At 46.6% G+C, this 8673-nt stretch overlaps 1 non-coding gene across 1 annotated transcript; it reads right to left on the bottom strand.

The window, feature by feature from the left end:
* Positions 1 to 8462: 8462 nt before the first annotated feature.
* On the bottom strand, positions 8463 to 8534 carry TRNAQ-CUG (transfer RNA glutamine (anticodon CUG)). The gene has a single exon. It is a non-coding gene; the product is annotated as a tRNA-Gln (tRNA).
* Between the last annotated feature and the right edge of the window lie 139 nt (positions 8535 to 8673).

The following is an 8673-nucleotide window of genomic DNA, read 5'->3' on the forward strand; positions in this document are numbered from 1 at the left end:
CTGCTTTGTTTTGTTTTGTTTTGTTTTGTTTTGTTCTGGTTTAAACACCAGAAACAATTGTGCCATATACTGAATAGCAATTATAATCATTGTAAGGAAACCATGTGCTTCCCTGAATCAGGGCTGGGGCTTCCAGTCCAGGCAATCTGTCTTCTTGTAGCATAACGGCATTGCTAGAGCATGGACAGCCAAGGAACAGAGTTATGCAAAATAAACAGCAAACAATTTTGAGCAAACCATTTCTCTGTTTAAAAAAAGAGCTGTTGAAAATGATGTTTTACAAATGAGCTCAGCCATCGAGTGCAGATTCTCTGCTTGTGTATGCGGAGAAAATCTCTGCTCCAGATAGTTCAGCAGTTCTCCACCTACAGAGTACTTTCATTTGCATGGAAAACTACTAACAGAGAACAAGTGACAGCAGCATATTTCTGAGAATATTGAGGCCCATGTACTGTAAATGCATCTTCATGTACTTTCTCTGAGATTGTAAGTTTGGCTAGGAAATTACAACAGTTCTGATGAAATCGGATTTAGCCATATATGGTAGATCCTTTGGATCTGACGCAATGCAATGAAAATGGATTTCAGAGTAACAACGAGAAAGATGAAGACACTACTCCAGAGTTATGTAAGTGTAACTGAGAAGAGAATTTTGCCCATAAATTCTGTGTTCTGTGCTTTGCAGTTGTATGCAGTTTTTTATATGTGGTACTCTTAAACTGCAGATGGATGCTGTTTTGCCAGAAAATGAATGAAATACAAAGATGACTTCAAACATTTGCAGGAGCCATGCTGACACTCAAAATAAAGAAACATCGAGGAACTTTCCTAGTGAGACCATAAAAGCAGAGATACAGTGATCAAAGCAAGAAAAGACAAGACATACTCCATCCCTAATGCAAGATGCTTTCTCTTTCTAGGACTAAGGGCCTACCTGGCACCGAGATGTTACGGTAGTCCACAAATACAGTATATGATCTGATCATCTCCGTGGCCTCCTCTGGACTTACTCCATGTGCTTCTCATGTTGGGGGCCCCAGAGCTGAACACAGTGCTGCAGGGGGGGGGGTCTCATGGAGCGGAGCGAGGGGGAGGATCCCCTCCCCTGACCTGCTGGCCACGCCGCTGCTGATGCAGCCCAGGATACAGTTCACTCCCTGGGCTGCAAACGATGCTATTATCTTCCAGATTTCACAGGGAACTGAATTATTGAAGCTGTATTCATATTAGAATAATTAAATATCTGTCTTGAAGTGTGTGCACATAGCATGTAATCAGCTTGGAAACAGGCCAACACTTGAAGAAATATTTAGGAGAATTGCAGAATCAATGCATCAATTCCCATTAATTTGGTATCAGAGGAAACAAATGTGTACCTGTCTGAAGCGTGTGTGCTCCCCTCAGAGATGTACTAAAACAGGCATCTTCTGTCTGCCTGCCTTCTCTGTGCCCTCCAAACATCAGAAACCAGGGGCAGCATGGGGGAAACCTGGTCTGGCTCCAAAATCTAATTAAGCCAGTTTTAGTAACCCAATATCTCAGCCAACTTGTACACAAACTCTTGGCGAAGTCCAAGCCATCCCAAACTCTACCCCATCCACTGCACTGAGTTCCTTGTTGTTCCCCTGGTGCTCCAGCCTCTCTAAAATACATCTTCACTCCAGGGCAGGGAACATCCAGGCAAGCTGAGACAGACCTCCTTTCAGTCTGTCAAAGCCGTAAGCTGTAATTCTGCACAGTAGAGAGACAAGATTAATGACTAATTGTAATCGAGAGTGCATTTTAAACCAGCCAGATTTTTTGATCAGTCCAGGCTTCACAACCAAAATGATTCTATGATTCTATAAAATGTGCTCTGCTCCAAATATCTTGCACATATTCCTCGCTGCCCAACTGGCTACTGAGAGGAATCTTATCCCAGAAGGTTTGCTCGAGCACACGAGATGCATTTTTAGCATTCCCAAAGGTGCGCGTTCTCACAGAGCTGAGAATGCAACCTGTCTGACAGCAGCTTTCCAGAGAAAGGAGCAGGAAAGAGGCAATGGGTGATGAGATTAGCCCCCATGGAAGGCGGCTCCTGCTTGGAATATCAACACATCTTTTCAGTCTCTCTTGTTGTGACTGTTTGTGCTTTTATCAAATTTTCAGTTTGCTTCTTCAGCTACGGGACCAGATGGCTCCCATGCATAATGCACTGAATCATGGCAAGGCTTGAGGTATTTGTTATGTATAACAGCAAACACATGCGCTGGACCAGGTTAAACTCTTTCACAGTTAGCATATGGTGCATGCTGCATATGGATGGTAGTACAGCAGGTATCTATATATACATACAGTCAGGAGATTGGAGTATTTTTTCTTCTTTCAGGTTGTCAGGAAAATGACTGTCATACCTTCAACACAAATAGCAAGAAATAGAGGCAGTGCAGTAACACATGGCAGAGGACAGATGCTAGGCACTTCCTGTGATGCGCAATGCCTGATGGCAAGGAATCCTGGTGGGCCAAGGACAGGAGGCTCTTGTTCCCCCTCTGATTCCCCCTTGCAGCTTGTGATTAAACTGGTGCTGACACCTTGCCCGGAGCCTATTTGCACAGCCAATAGCCATGGGCAGTACTCCTGGCCATGAAGCACCTACTGAAAAAGGAGATAACCTCATTGTTTGAGAGCATCTTTGCCTCTGGCATTTTTTAAATAGACAAAACCTCCTGATTTTGTCCTCACTTGCCTTACATAGATCTGGGGTAGATTCAAGATGTGGCATCCCTGTGAAACTGGAGTGAATGGGAGGGGTGTTTGCAAATGCAGCAGTCGCTGCTTGGTGAAGGGCAGGGTTCATACAGGATGGGATTTGTGCTTCAGGGACAAGACCATAAAAATCACCCGATAGTCCTCCCTTGCTGATATATTGCAAAGACCCATTTCTGAGCGCTGAAAGACACCAGAATAATGAAAGATGCTTTTTAGATACCAAGGAGGTGACTGTTTCGGAGAATTCTAAACTGTCATGCTGGGACTCAGTACAAGTAACAGATCCCAAGGTGGTTGAGGGATGTCCCAAATAGCACACCTGGATACTCTGGGTCGCACAATGAAGGAGCAGCTGAGCAGCCAGCCACTTTCCAATGGCCATGCTCCACCCCAAGTATTTTCTGGAATGAAAAAAAATTCTCCTTTGGCTATTTTTCAGTCTGCTTTTCTTCGTATGTATTTGACATGCCCTCTGTGTTCGGAGTGACAGGACACCTCATGAGCGGGTGCTGTGCTGGCCTTTGCACACAGGCGTGAGCGCTGGCAAGCAGCGGGACACCCATCAAGGACTGGGACAGTGACCAGGAATGTCAAAACTGCAGCCTGTGCAGAGCGGCTCTGATGGAGGTTAACGCGTGTTGCCACCACCTTTGAGGTCAGCATTGGGCTCACTTTAGCAGCCCTATAAATAGATGCCCAAGGTTGACTGAGAAGAGGCTTTGGCTCTGATGGATCTGGTTTAACATTCCCAAGAGAGGAAGGCAAATTCTTTTCCTTTTTCTCTTCTAGCCTCTAACCTTGAGTCGGTCTCTGTGGGAAACATTAGTGGCATTTGCCAGAAGAGCTGCCGCTGTGAGCCAGATGTCCTGCTGTGTTGCACAAAGCATATGTACCTGCAAACCTAGACCTAATTCCACTAGGGACTGAAACTAATTCCTCACTGGCAAAACTAGGGAAAAAACCCAAACAAACTTGAACCTAATTGCTTGGAAACAGTCGGACACCTAGTGGATTTATAGGGAATATCTTTGGGATTATGAGCAACATTTTGTCATTTTCTTGGCAAAACCAACGACGAATATATTTAGAGAGGAATCATTGTAAAATCAGGGTTTCTATTTAATAAATTAATCTTGTTATAGCTGTTACAGCCTCCGGTTTGCCTGAAGAAGTTATTGTGTTCTATAAAAAACCAACGAGCTTTGTTTGAATGACAAAAAAAAAAAAAAAAAAAAAAAAAAGAAAAAAAAAAAATGAGGAGCTGGATGGTTCCCAAGGTCTGGGAACAGGAGGAAGGGTATACTGCCAGATCAAAGCCATCCCAGTTGTTCCATCTGACAGCTCTCTAATGATCTTAATGAGCAAAGTTTTATAGTCTCAGCCTGGCTCCCCGGATAATTGTACAGCTTCACAACAAGCATTGCCACGCTGAGCACAGCCAGCCAGCTCTGTTGGTTGTTTCAGCAGTGAATGAATTGGCCACAGAAATCAAACTGCCTTCTTCATTCCCCAGGGCTGATCTTTTGAATCCAAACTAGAATAGGATGTGATGTGATAATGCTTGCACTGCTGTCGTTGACATTGTAGCTGTCTGGTAGCAACACCAACATCAAGCAGATTTTGACCCTTGATAGGAAATAAAACCCTGTAGTAGGGTGTAGTAAGAGGAAGAAGATTTTGAACCATGTCACAGAAATTATATCTTGGCCAGAAATTATCCTGAAGCTGCCAGTATTATCTCGCTAATATGTCTCTGGAGGCAGCAGACACAGACAAGGAGATGCGTGTTGAGTCCAAAATGGATGCAGGAAACTGATGACTTCATTTTGACAGTCATCACAAGAAACACCAAGTCATCAGGTCTGTTGCATTCAATTCCTGCTCCCAAAGCATACTGAAAATGTTCCTTCCTTTCTGTTTACGGTAATATTGTCCTAGTGAAAAAATGTCTCCAGAAGATGGTTAATTTTTCTAGAGCTGCTCCTTTCCCACTCTTTCTTCAGTGCTACCGAGATCCCTGGAGAACAGCAAAACCAGGATGAGGTTTGATTTTGGATAGGTCTCTGTTCAGATCCAGGTCCTTTTTTATTCCAACTCCAGGGTTAGGAAAGAAAAGGCTGATACAGAAAATAAATTGATTGAGTCCAATTGTTCTTATATATTATTTTCTTCTTAGAGCTGTAGAACTAGAAAAAGAATATCGCGGATACTGCAATTCAAGTGAGTTATCAACTGAAAAATCCCTATTGACTCTATGCATTTTCATTACTCCTACCTCTGGCATGGAATTACCTGAAAAACAGAACTCCTTGTATAGCATAGACCCTTTCATTTGGTCCAGGGTTTTAAAAAGAGAGGTGTTTTGGTTGTTTTTTTTTTTTTAAATTATTATTTCAGTGGATGGATTTTATACTTAAAGGCATTTTTTTTCTGACTGACATGTCAAACTGGGGGTAGTGAGTGCTAAGAGTATGCTTTTCTCTAATTTAGCAGCTGGATTGGAAAGCTTGAATTATCTCTGCGTAATTGCAATGATTCATGGATTGTTAGAAAATTGCAAAGTATTGATTGGATTTCCCCCTTAGGAAATATTTTTCCTCTGATAAAACAGAGTAGGTTCTGGGGCTTTTGTCCTTTCTGCCTTCTGCCCTGGGGAAGCCAGGGGCTCCTTTCATCTGGGAAATGGGAATTTGGGTCAACAGCCATTCAAGGACGGTTTTGAATTATTGTGATTTCCAGTTCCAAATCTTTCCCTGAGTTTTGCAAAGCGATGAGCTTTGCAAAGTGTGAATGGGGATTTCAGAGTCAGAAAAGCTGGGACGAGCAGCAAATACTGGCCATGCCCGTTTCACATTCTTCTGTTTCCATGTCAAATACCACTGGTGTGTTCTGCAGAGACCTTGACCTCGTTGTGGGAATGCTACAACCTTCAAAAATGGTGGCAATTTTTCCACTTTATTAGGCCAGGATTTCTCTTGGGGTCTCAGGAGCTGGTGGCAGGAGGGAAGTGGGAGAATGAAGTGAGAATCAGGCACGGGGAGAGCCTGGTGCACAGTGCCTGGGGCTGAGCAGTTCTGAGCTGATAGCCCTGACACACATCTGCACGTTAATGGTGCTGCCGAGGCAAAAGCTGGGGCCTTTTTGGCAGCTGCTGTATGAATTTCCAGGACAGAACCATAAATATGCAGTTATGACTGTGACCTCTGCTTCTTTTCTTCACTAAATTGAACATCCAAGGGCCAGCTGAGTATCATTCCTTGTCTCTGCTCCAGTTGCTTGGAACGTGCTGCCTCCGCAAATGGTTGTGTCTAAGTACAAACTGAAGAATTACGAGACGGCGCTAATTCAAGGTTTGCAATGAATTTAGTGTTCCCGCAAGGATGACACTAATGGCAATTAATGCAGCAGAAACGCCAGCGCTGAATGACTGTTCTCACATTAAAAGCTGTCAGTCGAAGAGCACACTGTCCTCTGTTATTTCAGGCCTGACCTCTGCTTTTTGGCCATGTTTCATAGGCATGGCAGGTGTCCTAGGCCATCCCGTAACTACAGCAGCGCGCTCCAGGTGGGGACACAAAGGAAGAGCAGAGCAGCCAAAACCGGCCAGCGCTGACAGCAACATTTCCTGAGGGTTTGTACATTCTCATCTGGGGCTTGCTCGAACAGGAACAAAATTAACCCAGGGCTGAACAGCATGGAAGACTTCTACTCCTGGAGCTCCCTGCTAGTCCAATGCTATCCTCATGCCCCGCTGTGTGTTGGTTCCTGTTTAGATGCAATATTCTTTCTGCTGTTTCAGTTTTCACCATGAAGAACCTCATTACCAATGATCAAACACATTTAAACAGGCTTAACTAGAAATAACCCCTGCTGCTGCTCACATACATGGCAACCTGCAGAAATGTTTGTTACACTGCACAATTGGCAAAAACGCTTCTGCTGCGTAATGTCTTCACGTTCAGCCAGTGACAGCGGTACAGCAACGTAGGGACTGTGTTTTTCAGCTCACCAGAAAAGACGCCGTCCTCACTTTGTGCTCTAAAGTCTTGCATAGGATGAGCCAGTTCCAGATGAGGAACGTCTGCAATTTGGTGCAAGAGGAAGTAATGCTTACGTATATGAAAGATGTAAATAAAGGGTGTTTCCAGGCTCACAAACAAAATCCAAAACACAAAAAGGAGAACAGCTCTTACAGGAGGATAACTAAAAATAGTTCATTTGTGTTATTTTTATTTCTTTACAACTAATAACAATTCTGGAGAATGTAACCAGGCCTGAGAAACACAGACTGAAAATTAATAGCTTTTAAACGACCAAATTAAATGGAGAACTGCAAATAGGATGTGAGATGAAAACCTTAACTACAGGGTTATAAATATACCCCAGCCTCTACACGTACAAGTATCTATTGTCAATTTTAATGCACTACTGAGTGTGGTAGGATTGCCAAGGGTGGCAGGAGCAGGATGAGCATTTTCAGACTCAAGATTTTGGGTGTTCTGGGTTCATCTGGAGATAAAAAGGATGAATCCAAAGGTGACGCGGACTCCTGCAGACCTCGCTGCTATGCTACCAGAGTGCTTTCTGCTCCTGCAAGGCCTGGCCTTGCAATGCCATTACGGAACTGGCACATGCAATTATTTGTACGGGACACATGGAGCAGGGTCCTGGGGATGCGAAGCCCCGAATGCTTGGTGGGTTTTGTGTACCCGTGAGAGGCTGGAGGTGCACGATCTGCCAGGGGTGCTGGCAGCAGGACACGTGCTGAGCCCAGACCCCAAAGCTCCAGGCTCGCCCCGGTGCTCCCAGAGACCCCCCACCAGCAGCACTGTGCTCCTGCGGCGCGAGGCACTGTGGTCACATCACGTGTCGTTATTAGCGCTTTGTTTTCCCTGCTCAGAAGCTCCAAGGCAGTGTGGACTATTTATTTTTAAATGCAGAGGACCACATTATGGTTCATTATTGCTCCAGCAGACAGTAAGGGATGCATGTGCTGCTGCCAATGCCCAGGGGTTACTTTCCGCACCCAGGAGCGACAGCAGAACCACCGACTGTGGGGAAGGTGCCCGTCCTGCTGCTGCTGGCGGCAGGCTGGTGGCAAAGAGCAGTTTTAAGGGCTTTGGTTTAATCATCTGGACGCAAGTGCTGTTTGTTATCCTCTTCTGTTTAGGTCTAAACACTGTGCCCAGGGAAGCCGGTGACACAGCTGGTGTCTCCCACGGCACAAGGCAGATGCGGGGCCCTCGCGGGTGGGGATGCGCGGGGCGGGCAGTGGCATGGCGGCGGGGCAGGGGCCTGTGCTTACGGCCTGTTTGCACCTCCAGAGCTGAAAGAGCGCATCGCCACCTCTGATGCCTCCACCAGCTGCTCCATCAGCTACACACGCCGCTCTCAGCCCATGCAGGAAAGATCTGTGAGACCTTGGGGGGTCCTGCCCGTCGGTCTCAAGCTGGGCCGCGGTTGCAGGCAGCGCTGGGGTGGAGGCCATGGCCAGGGTCGAGGCCAACGCCAGGGTCGAGGCCATCGCCTGCCCCTGCAGGCAGGAGACAGGCACCCGCACGGCGCTGAGGGGAGCGCTGGTGGGTGCCAGCCGCGAGCAGCGAGGTGAGGCTGTCACACCTCTGCCCGTGAGGGGCACGTCTGGCTGTAACTGAGGCAGAGCAGCTCGACAAAACCTCGAAAGGGAAAAGCCGTGGGGAGAAAAAAAGACCAGGTTCCACCGAGATTTGAACTCGGATCGCTGGATTCAGAGTCCAGAGTGCTAACCATTACACCATGGAACCGCTCTGCCAACACCCCCTCCCGCCCAGCACTAGTCCCTTCCCCGCGGCCCCCGCGTTCCTGCCGCAGCCAGCCTATCTGCCCGCCCGCCCCCCGGCTCTCCCCGCTGCGGCTGCTCCCCGCGGGCTCTGCACACCGCCC

This window comes from Falco peregrinus, chromosome 1 (genome assembly GCF_023634155.1).
Source record: "Falco peregrinus isolate bFalPer1 chromosome 1, bFalPer1.pri, whole genome shotgun sequence".
Taxonomy (NCBI): Eukaryota; Metazoa; Chordata; class Aves; order Falconiformes; family Falconidae; genus Falco; species Falco peregrinus.